We start from the raw sequence: 11,277 nt of genomic DNA on the forward strand, positions 1-11,277 counted from the left end.
GATTGCAAAAAAAAAAAAAAAACTTTTATTGGAATAACTTGATCATGACTTTTTCCTTCTACTCTCTAATATGTCTACAACTTAACAGTGTATTAGACCGCGTGGAACCACACTGCCCCTCAGTGGCCAAATCGGGTACACCATGAACAGCGCTCCAAATAAAGGCACACACAGACAAAGGCAAGACACATAAAATAATTTAAATAAAAATCGATTTTGGGACATTTAAAATCGATTCTGAATTGTACTAAATGAGGATCGCGATTTTTATGAGAATCTATTTTTTGGGCACACCCTTAATAAATATACCTACAGAATACATTTTGTTGTCTATTTTATTCTTATTTATGTCTATATATTGTTATTTCATCATTGTCAATCAAATCATTTTGAAGCAAAAATCGTCCCTAAGCGAAAATCTATTCCGAATCGAATCGCAGGCCCAAAAATCGGAATCGAATCGAATCGTAAGACATTCAAAGAATCCCACCCCTAATATTTATTGACTTGAGAAAAGCCTTTGACACAATTGATCACAACATACTACCTAAAAAAAATGCAACAAAACGGGATGAGAGGAATTGCATACGATTGGGTGAAGTCTTATTTAACTGACAGACAACGGTATGTGCAAATAGGGGGAGTGCCGTTCAAGAAGGGGGAGCATAATATGTGGAGTCCCCCAGGGCTCTGTGCTAGGACCTTTATTATTTTTGTTATATATAAATGATCTTTGTGATGTAACATCAAGACTAAAATATACTCTATTTGCTGATGATACTACAATACTAGCTTCGGGCAAAAATCTTCCAACAACTTGGAACAGAGATAACGGTAAAACTCAACAAACTCAAAAACTCATTATTGGTTTGATAAAAATAAACGTTCATTAAATATACTTAAAACCAAATTCATGTTTTTTTGGGTAAATTCAAAGAGGACACTCAAATTTAAATCGATAATGTTGAAATTGAGAGGGTAAACAAACACGATACTGAGTCATAATATTAGTTGGAGACCTCAAATAATTAGCATGCGTTCCAAATTAGCAAAAAATATAGCAATAATGACTAAATGCCTGCTTGATGAAAAATTACTCCACATACTTTATTGCTCACTTATTCTTCCGTATTTAAGCTATTGTATTGAGGTTTGGGGAAATACTTACCAAACTTGGAAATGCGATTTAGACTACAGAAGAAAGCTGTTAGGATTATGCACAATGTCGGATTCAGGGCCCATACAAACGAACTGTTCCTAGAATCTAAACTATTCAAGCTTGAAGATCTAGTAAAAGTCAAATCATTATTAATTATTATACAAAGCAAATAGCAGTCAACTTCCAACAAAAATACAACAATTGTTTACTCAGAGAGGGTAATTATACTTTGCATTTCATTTCAAGGTGCAGTGTGTTCGTTAATTTATGGAATGGTCTAGAAAATAATCTTAAGTGTGTTGCTAATCTATACCAATTTTGAAAAGTTATACATAAATATTTTTATTAAATATATCCTGGGTTTTCTCAGGATGGAACAAAAACGTTTAGGAATATTATTATATTATGTTTGGGAATATATTGAATATTAGGTGGCATTACTTTTGGAATAATATGTGGTATGGCAGAAGATAGCTGTAGTGCAGGGCCCAAGAACTTTAATTTCCATTTGTATTTGTTTTATACAGTATTTTGTTTAGCACAGCGTTTTGTATCTCATTTTCAATCGATGTTTATGATTGATGTTTTTTTTTTATGTTGAGTATTAAGGTTTTAGTATTAACTCATTCACTGCCATTGACGGCTATAGACGTCCAAAATTAATTAGAATTTTTTCTATTAGTTTAACTTTTTTTTCTCATTTGTTAACAAGGGTATGAAAACCTAGAATTAGTTTGTTGTACATTTATAACAGATATACAATTTGTGATTAATCATGATTTAACTAGTGATTTCATGCGATTAATTACGGTTTAAAAAACATTTTTTATTAATCGCATGACTTCAATAGTTAACTCACGATTAATCACAAATTTTATATTTGTTATAAATGTACAATAATTTTTTTCTAGGTTTTTATTGTATATAACGATTGTGTGTTTGTGTTGCCCTCACTCTTGGAAAAGAGATGTTTAATCTCAATGAGTTTCTTACCTGGTTAAATAAAGGAATGAAATGACTAGCTAATCCAGTTATTTATAGTCTACTATTTAAACTAGTGTAGTTGTAGTCTACTATCTAATGTGCTTTACTTATAGTCTACTAGCTAAACTAGTCTACTTCTAGTGTGTATTACCTTAACTAGTCTACTTCTAGTCTACTAGCTACACTAGTATACTTCTAGCCTTCTCGCTGAACTAGTCCTCCTATAGTCCACTTGCTAAACTAATTTACTTATAATCTACTTTCAAAACGAGTACTTCTAGTCTGCCAGCTAAACTAGTCTACTTGCTAATCTAGTTTACCTATAGTCTACCAGCTAAACTAGTCTACTAATCCAGTTTACTTCTGGTCTACTAGCTGAATTACTTATACTTTACTCCACTTACTAGTTTACTTCTAGTCTACCAGCTAAACTAGTCTACTTGCTAATCTAGTTTACCTATAGTCTACTATCTTAACTAGTCGACTAATCCAGTTTACTTCTAGTCTACTAGCCGAACTAGTCTACTTGCTCATCTAGTTTACTTGTCGTCTGCTGGCTAAAATAGTCTCCTTCTAGGATACTTAATACGCTCTTTGAGCCTTTTTATTTCCTTTTGTTGCTATTTGGGCTTCTGTGTAAGCCTTGCTTCTGCCCTGCAGGTCCACACTCTACTGCATTTTATCCTACTATTGGTTTATGTCACGTTACATGATCAGGAATGGGGATTTATTAAGGCTCTGACTGCACAAATGAGTTCTTGATTGCATCTAGTCACTTTCAATGTCTCTTTTCTTCCTTTTTCATGGATGCGCGTTGGCGGGCGCGCTTCTCGGTGCTCCGGCTCATCCCTTTCAACGGTAACGCTGTTGCATACGGGCAAACAGATTATGTTAGTGTCTATGAAGGGCGAGGGGAGGGGAGGGGAGGGGAGGGGAGGGGAGGGGAGGGGAGGGGAGCGAGGTGGGCGAGTGACGCACACGCACTGACGTCATTGGAGCAGCACAGGCACGATGCATTTGGGATGAAGAAACAATGTCACGCCAAGGGAGCATCATTAAAGCGTATGCTGTCATTCAATAAAATACATTCTATTTATAACCGCTAGTGAATGTACCGCAGTGTGGTTTTGCATTTATACAACAACATTATGAGTCATAATTGATGACCACTTGCACAATATTAAATACTCTGCCTTTAGTTAGCTATTAATGCTCATTTGATTGTGGATGTATTTTTAAGTGGTCTAGAAGTTTTCCTAATCTGGGTCATGTACAGCGACTATAAAAAGTCTACACACCCCTGTTCAAAATGCCAGGTTTTTGTGATGTATAATAAGACCAAGGTAATTTTTTCAAATATTTTTCCACCATCAATGGGATTTAAGTTATGTACAAACTCAATTGTATTTTGTTTGAATCTTTTTGAGAGAATGAGTAGAACAAAAAATGGAGATAACGTGGTTATCAGGAAAAGCCTACCAGAACATCAGGGCCCGGTTGTTCAAAACTCGGTTATGTCTTTAACCACTGGTTAAGTAGATTTAACCGACCGTTAATTTTAACGGCACTGTTATCGTCTTGTTCAAAACTCTGTTAACTTTAACCGGCTGTTAAGTTTCACACCTAAGGACCGGCGCTAACTTTTTAACAGTGTGGTTGACTCTGCGTTCGTAGCTAATGCTGCCTTCATGATGCCTGTTGAGCGGGAGAAAAAATGAGTCTATCGAGGGCTTGACTTTGACATTGGTGATTATTCTGATGAAGAGTTACGCACATGCTAGCGCTTAGCAGTAATACAATGCCAAGTGTCATGCTGAGTCAAAAGAGAAAGAATAAAAATGTGTTTCTTAAGACAAGTTCTAAAAATGGACAGAAGGGGGCTTGCCCAACATTTAGTGGGAGGTGATTCCAAAGAGGGGTTACCTGTCAATAATCAAAACAGACAACAACACTGTAAATAGTGACTAATTATTTCAGTTAAATTCATTTGAATTTAAATTAAATATAATATATATTTTTTTTTATTAATTAATTGTATTTTAAAACAGTAATTACAAATATTAGCATATTTATGGATTAAAAAATACACACATATTAGAAGTATGTAAATACAAAAACAAGACAAATAATTCAAACCTTTTCTATCAAAATATTATAAGAAAAAAAAAATACAAACATGGTAGACCAAAAAAATATGAGAAACAAAATCAGACAAAAACATGCAATGTTATATGCTACAAAAATATTACACAAAATATTCACAGAAAATACACACAGTATAATTGTTTTTAAATAAATTAAAAAAATAAAATAAAAATAAATTATTTCACCAAAACTAGTGTCTATTTTTTTTGCCAACCCGGAAGTAAACAAAAAAAAAAAGAGGAATTGTGGGATATATCGGTGCTAACCAGTTACTTAAATGGCACAGTTAACTTTGACAAACAGCGTGACTAACCATATTTAACGGCCAGTTAGTTAACAGCGGATTAAGAATTTAACCGGCGGTTAGGGGTTAAAGAGTGGTTAAAAAAAAACGAGAATTGAACAACCGGGCCTTGAAATTTAGTTGTAGTTACTGAGGGGCTTTTTATACTGAGTTATAAGAGGGTGTGCACACTTACGCAACCACATTATCTCAGTTATTTTTTACTTCCCCTCTTGAAATTATTTCATTTTTTTCCCCCTCAACTGAGTTGTACGGGTTATACATTAGTGGTGGAAATAAAAATAAAAATAATTTTGAAATGATTTATCTCTAGTTTTTTATTTGTTTTTAGCAGTGATTGATTTAGCAGTGACAGCCTTCAGGTATGCGTCACTAATTGAACTGTATCCACGTTCTTCATCGTTAAGATTATGGTTTCCGCATGAATTTTGATGAGAGTCAGTCCTCGCCTTTGTGCGCAGTTCATCCTCTTAAGCCTCAATAGAACTTCATTCATCCACGCCCACGGCCTGCTCTTCGATCTCCTTCCAACAATTCCTCTCAGCGCTCGCCACTCCCCGTTGGCCGCGCGATGATGCCGTCCTCCACCTTCCGAGCGCCCCCCCCCCCCCTTCATTGATGCTATAAATACCCGACATCGGTGAGTCATCGCCCAGACGTATCGGTCCCCACACCCCTCCCTACTCCTCTTCCTCTCTTGCTGTCTCTTCATCCTCACTGCTCCTCTTCACATGTTGGCTCAAGCGTTTGATAGACCTCACACGTTTTCGCATCTCCGCTTTGGCCCGGGCGAACGCCAGTGCCCGGCACGGTGCCGCAGGGCGCACAGTGCCCCGGCACGGTGCCGCAGGGCGCACAGCCAAAGGTCACTTTGTCACAAGCTGAAAGAAAAATATAGTTCTAACAAGCATGGGCATTTTTATTGTCATGCCCAAAATTCACACCCATTGAAATTAATTGAAATGGGTCAGGGTATCCCTTCACTGCCATTGACGGCTATAGACGTAAAAAATTTGTTTGAACTATTTCTATTAGTTTAACATTTTTTCAAATTTTGTTAACAAGAGTATGGAAACCTAGAATTGTTTTATTGTACATTTAGAACAGATATGAAATTTTGATTAATCGTCAGTTAACTAGTGAAGTCGTGATTAATTACAATAAAAACATTTTAATCGCCTGACGCTAATTTAAAAAATATTTTATTAAAAATTTGCGGTGATTAATTTTTTTTAATCATAATTAATCTCATGACTTCAATAGTTTACTCTGTTATAAATGTACATTATTTGTTTTCTCATAAAACAAATAGAAATAGTTCACATTAATTTTTGACGTCTATAGTCGTCAATGGCAATGAATGACTTAATCCATTGGTGACTACAAAAAGAAAAACACACACGCTGTGGCTCTTCTTGCCCACAAGGGGGGACATTACCCTACGCTTAATTAAAACAAATAAAATAATCACTTCACTCAAAGCAGTGTTGTTTTTGGCAGCCATTTAGTTTTAGCCTGACTCTTTTGGACGACAATACGTATTATTCTTTGTCACATTTTAGTCATGTCATGTGATAGTGATAGTTTTCGGTTAATCGTTTGTAGTCTTTTAAGCAGGTTTGTATTTTTGGGAAAATGCTTAATTTTAGTTGAGTTTTTTAATGTTAGTATTAGTTTTAGTTTTTAATATATGGAGTGTTTGTTGAGTGCAAGGTTTTACAAAAAAATTCAATAAGCTTTGTGTAATAATTCATAGTAAACTACAATTCTCAAACAACCGTTTGACCTTCATTATTTTGTGCGGATGTATGGCGATAACGAAATACTCTAAAATCTTATGTATGATATTGACAGACCGTTTAATAAACATCAAATTCAGTTTCAGTTTTCATTTTTTAAGAGCATTTAAATATATATTTTTTTAGATTATTTTTTTTGAGTTTTTGTTAAGTATAATAATCTTGGTAAGTATGGTCACCATACTTGACCATGGTCACCTTTTTGGCAAGGGTCCATTTTGAATGTTTTTGATCCAGTCTCATCCCATCAAAAACAAAACAAAAAAACCTCGCACTTCGTTTGGTCATGATTTCGTCATCAAAAACTCAAATTTAGTCCGTCACCATTTCGTCATAAAAAAAACCCAGACATCAACAAAATCATTTTGTCATCCTTGACACAGCGAATCTGAAGCTTGCTTGTACCTCAAATTTCGGCTCACAAGACAAAACAAAAAATTGACCAAGTAACTGGAAAAATTCAGAGGCGGCATTAATGATAAAGCAAATTCACTGTCAAACTTTGTACATGTGTATTTGAAACAACCACATTACTGTGCTTGATGCAAATTGCCAAAGACTGTCAGGCCAACGAACGGTATTGTTGCGGTGTTACATCCCTTTTAAGCATGTGGATAGATATAACAATGCTCACAAGCATATATTCTTTATCCTCTGTGAAGAACGATTCCCTCATCTACACAACAAGAATATTTTAGGGCTTGTACTTTAGCCCTTGGCTAGTGAGTGGAAAGGTCATCTGACTCACTTCTACTCTCCACTTTATTGGCACCTGTTACCCGCTAATGCGAGTTGATGCCTTTGCTCCGACGCATCTCACTCTGGCAGCTCCGCCGTCATTCGGGCCCCAGGATTTAAGTATCGTTTCCCCCCCGGCCGACACACCGCGCCGACCCGCTCTCGTGGAGCTAGACTTGGGTCAACTCCAATGAGGGCTCGGCGGAGCGTGCGCAGCGAGCACCTCTGCTCTGAGTCAGAGTAAGCGAGAGGGTGGGGGCGAGGAGTTGGACTCGTTACATTAGTAGCGGGGGACAGCAAAACTGAGCGACCGCATTTATTCAATCTGAAAGATGTCCTTCCGGTTCCCTGCGGTCTTCGTGGTGCACTCGCTCTGCCTCGCCTTGTTTCTAATGAAGGGAGCCAAAGACGAACGAGAGGATGCTTCAGTCGAATGAATAATGATATTACGTAATTAAATGCGAGACTTTGAGGAGCTATGTCTGCTTTTATGAATATCATTGAATATCCATAGTGAGCAGGCTTGGGGAGTAACGGAATACACGTACCGCCGTTACGTAATCAGATTACAAAAAAAATGTAACTAATCCGTTACAGTTACAGGAAAAACATGTAATCAGATTACAGGTACATTTATTAAAAATGGAGACTACTTCGAGGGATTACAATTTCTACGATGAGATAGAGAGACAGAGACAGAGCGAGACAGAGAGAGAGAGCGCGTGTGGGACTGTTGCTACATGTCGGGGAGGTGGGGACGAACAAACTGACGAGTCGTGTCCTCCACACGCGGGCAGTTTGAAAAAGCTTCACGGACGGGAGGAGGAAATGGCGACCGGTATTCACTGGAATTTACTCGGAGCGAAAGTTTGATCTGAGAGTTCAGCGGCATGCTACGCGCTGTAGCTTCTTGCTAGCTAGCCCGCTAGCCTACAACCATAATGTGAGTTACACCTTCCAAACAAATCTTCCTCCCACCAATTCACTATTTAAACATCATACACAACATATACACGGCTAAACTTGTGACTGGGATCAAAGTTCATTTTGCAGTTGATGTCACGCATCATCATCTTCATTGGATGACTATCTATCTATCTAGAGCATACTCAATATTGGAGTAATCCAAAAGTAATCCAGTTACATTACTTTAATATTATGGTACTTGGATTACATTACTAACTAAATTTTTTAGCAGGTTACTTGTAACGGTAACAGATTACTTTTTAAAAGTAACCCTCCCAACCCTGATAGTAAGTGATAATATTAGTTTGAATATATTGTCACTGTCAGGCAAAACGCTGCTGTAAAAATATGGTCAATATAATATATATATATATATATATATATATATATATATAAAATATATATATAATTTTTTTTTACAAAGCGATACTCTTGCTCTGTCCCCACGTCGACTGTTATTTTTACGCATTAGGAATTAGCCAGAGCAGCTAACAAGAGCGGCTAGCACGAATTAGTCGGAGCCATAGGCTGGAGCGGCTAACAAGAGCGGCTAGCGAGAGGAGCTAGTAAAAAAAAAAACACTAGTAAAAGCTTGCAAGAGCAAAGCAGAAGGTGAGAAGCGATAGGCCCGAATCACGGGAGTTAGTGACGACCACCTGCAGGCCCGAGCTGTGGAAGGTGAGCTGCGGTCGACCCATTTGGTCCGACACTCGATGCCTGGCTAACTACATTCACGAAAAATTGTCCTTTGGGCATCCGTAGCAGGAAGATGGCGGCCAAACATGTACGGCAGCCATGTAATATAAATAGTGATTACTAGACCTACGATAACTCTATATATATTAAAAAAATATGTTTATGCGATACATATTTTTTTTTGCATACTATTGACATAAACAGTCGGTTTATTACTTCACCACTAGATGGCGATATGTGTCACTGAATGTCCCTGTAAGCTTTTAAAAGCGTTGAAAACACTTTGAGAATAACTTTATGAACTCTTGAACCCTAGAATTGCCTGAGAAGTGCCTTGTTTCCTGACTCTGCGGGAGCCGTGCAGCATTTTGCCACCTCAAGATTTAAAGTTGGGAACATTTTGTCAAATTGGATCACTGTAACGCAGCCACGAAGATAAGTTGACGTATTGATTCATTTCTGTTTTTCATGGCTCTAAGACCTTTGGAAAAAAAAGTATACAACACTTTTGCCACTTGCTGCCGACTGAAAAATTTAAATCGACAGCATATGGATAAAAACGGGTGGATTTAAAAATTTTGTGCTTAATTCATATTACACCAACAATAGTGTCTTAGAAAAAATACATACAAATATTGCCACCATCTTTACCGTTATTAATCATATATGAAAATGAACTGTTTAAAACGCATCAGTTGCAACTCACGTGTATTCATGAATAATATGATTGATTTTCTTCATCTGCTTTTTTTTTTTTGTGTGTTAACGCTTCAATGAAAAACTCGTCTATTTAATAGAGATTCTATTAAGCTCTGATTGAAGGTCGCACCTTGGAACGGCGCGTTTCGTTGCCGTCGATATACCACACACACACACACACACACACATTCGATGGCCTTTGTTGCCATAGGAACACCAGTTTGAGGATGATCACAATCCAAGTGGCTGGGCATGGTCGTCGCATGCCGCGCATCACAAGGTGCTACACAAAGAGCACGCAGCATTACAGCACAAACTTTAAAAAAAAAATGTTTTTATTACATAATATTCAAGGCCAAATTACAGAGCTGAGGAAGCGGACGCTTGCTTGAAAGGCCCCTCTCACTCCCCCCACTGACATTAAGGAAGAGTTAAATACTGTACAGCAAACATCTGCTTATTCACTATTATTATTATTATTATTTCACTTGTCCACTATTATTCCCTAAAAATTTAGCAATTTGTGTTTTTGTCGCTCTTTCTGTAACACTCCAAGATGCCACAAGGTGTGGCGAAAAACCTGTCTAAAGAGCAACTGGTCTCAAGGACGTTCAAAACAAAGTCATGAATGAGTTGGAAAAGCAACGTTAACTCATTCACTGCCATTGACGGCTATTGACGTCAAAAATTCATTTGAAATATTTCTATGAGTTTCATATTGTTTTCCACTTTTGTTAACAAGAGTATGAAAACCTAGGAAATGTTTTAATTGAACATTTAGAACAGATATAAAATTTGTGATTAATCTTAAATTAACTAGTGAAGTCGTGATAAAAAAAAAAAATTTAAGCACCTGATGCCACTGATTTAAAAAAAAGAAAAGATTATTAAAAATTAGGGGCGTCAGACAATAATTTTTTTAATTTGTAATTAATCACATGACTTCAATGGTTAACTCACGATTTATCACAAATTTTATATCTGTTCTAAATGTACAAAAAAATAAATGTACGACAAAAGTGGAAAAAAATGTGCAACTAATAGAAATAGTTCAAATGAATTTTTGACGTCTATAGCCGTCAATGGCAGTGAATGAGTTTTTAATTGTGGGGACGGTGTCGTTGATCACTTCCATTTTTTCTTTATTTATATTTATTTTTGTCAGGGCCCGGTACGGAATACATGGCAGAAAAGTAAGTTTGAAAAGACAATAACCCCCCCCCCACACACACACACACACTTCCTCCTCTTCTTCTTCTTTACAACATGACTAAATGGGAGACGAGGAAGGGGGCGGGGCAGACTGGACTTGTGATGTCACATTCGTAGGAGCCCCGAAGACAAGCTCGCGTGTCAGAAGGCAACAAAAACATACAAGCAAAAGTAAACAAGCAGAATTTGCATTCTAAAACGTCTCAAGTTCAGTCCATGAAGAAACCCAATCAATTAAATTTTTGGGGTGCGAGAGACAATGAAAATGTCCCTGGCGTGATGCAACACAGAAAAATACAGTAATTAATGTACATGAATTTAAATATGCGTTTTTCAGAACCTTTTTTTTTATATATATATATATTTATACACAATGCACTTACAGCATCACACATGAATTTTCAAAAAATCTTACATGAAACATGAAAAATAATAATAATCACGCCACACGTGAGATTCATTCAACACAAAGGAGTGTATAGAAAGCTCGTTTGGCCATTCATTGGATTTCCAGCTTGAAGTCCACGTACGAGTACGCGCTTTGTCTCAATAGGACAACTTTCAACTGGCGTGCA

Source organism: Leptonotus elevatus, chromosome 1 (assembly GCF_054856555.1).
Source record: "Leptonotus elevatus isolate MCC_2025b chromosome 1, RoL_Lele_1.0, whole genome shotgun sequence".
Classification (NCBI taxonomy): domain Eukaryota; kingdom Metazoa; phylum Chordata; class Actinopteri; order Syngnathiformes; family Syngnathidae; genus Leptonotus; species Leptonotus elevatus.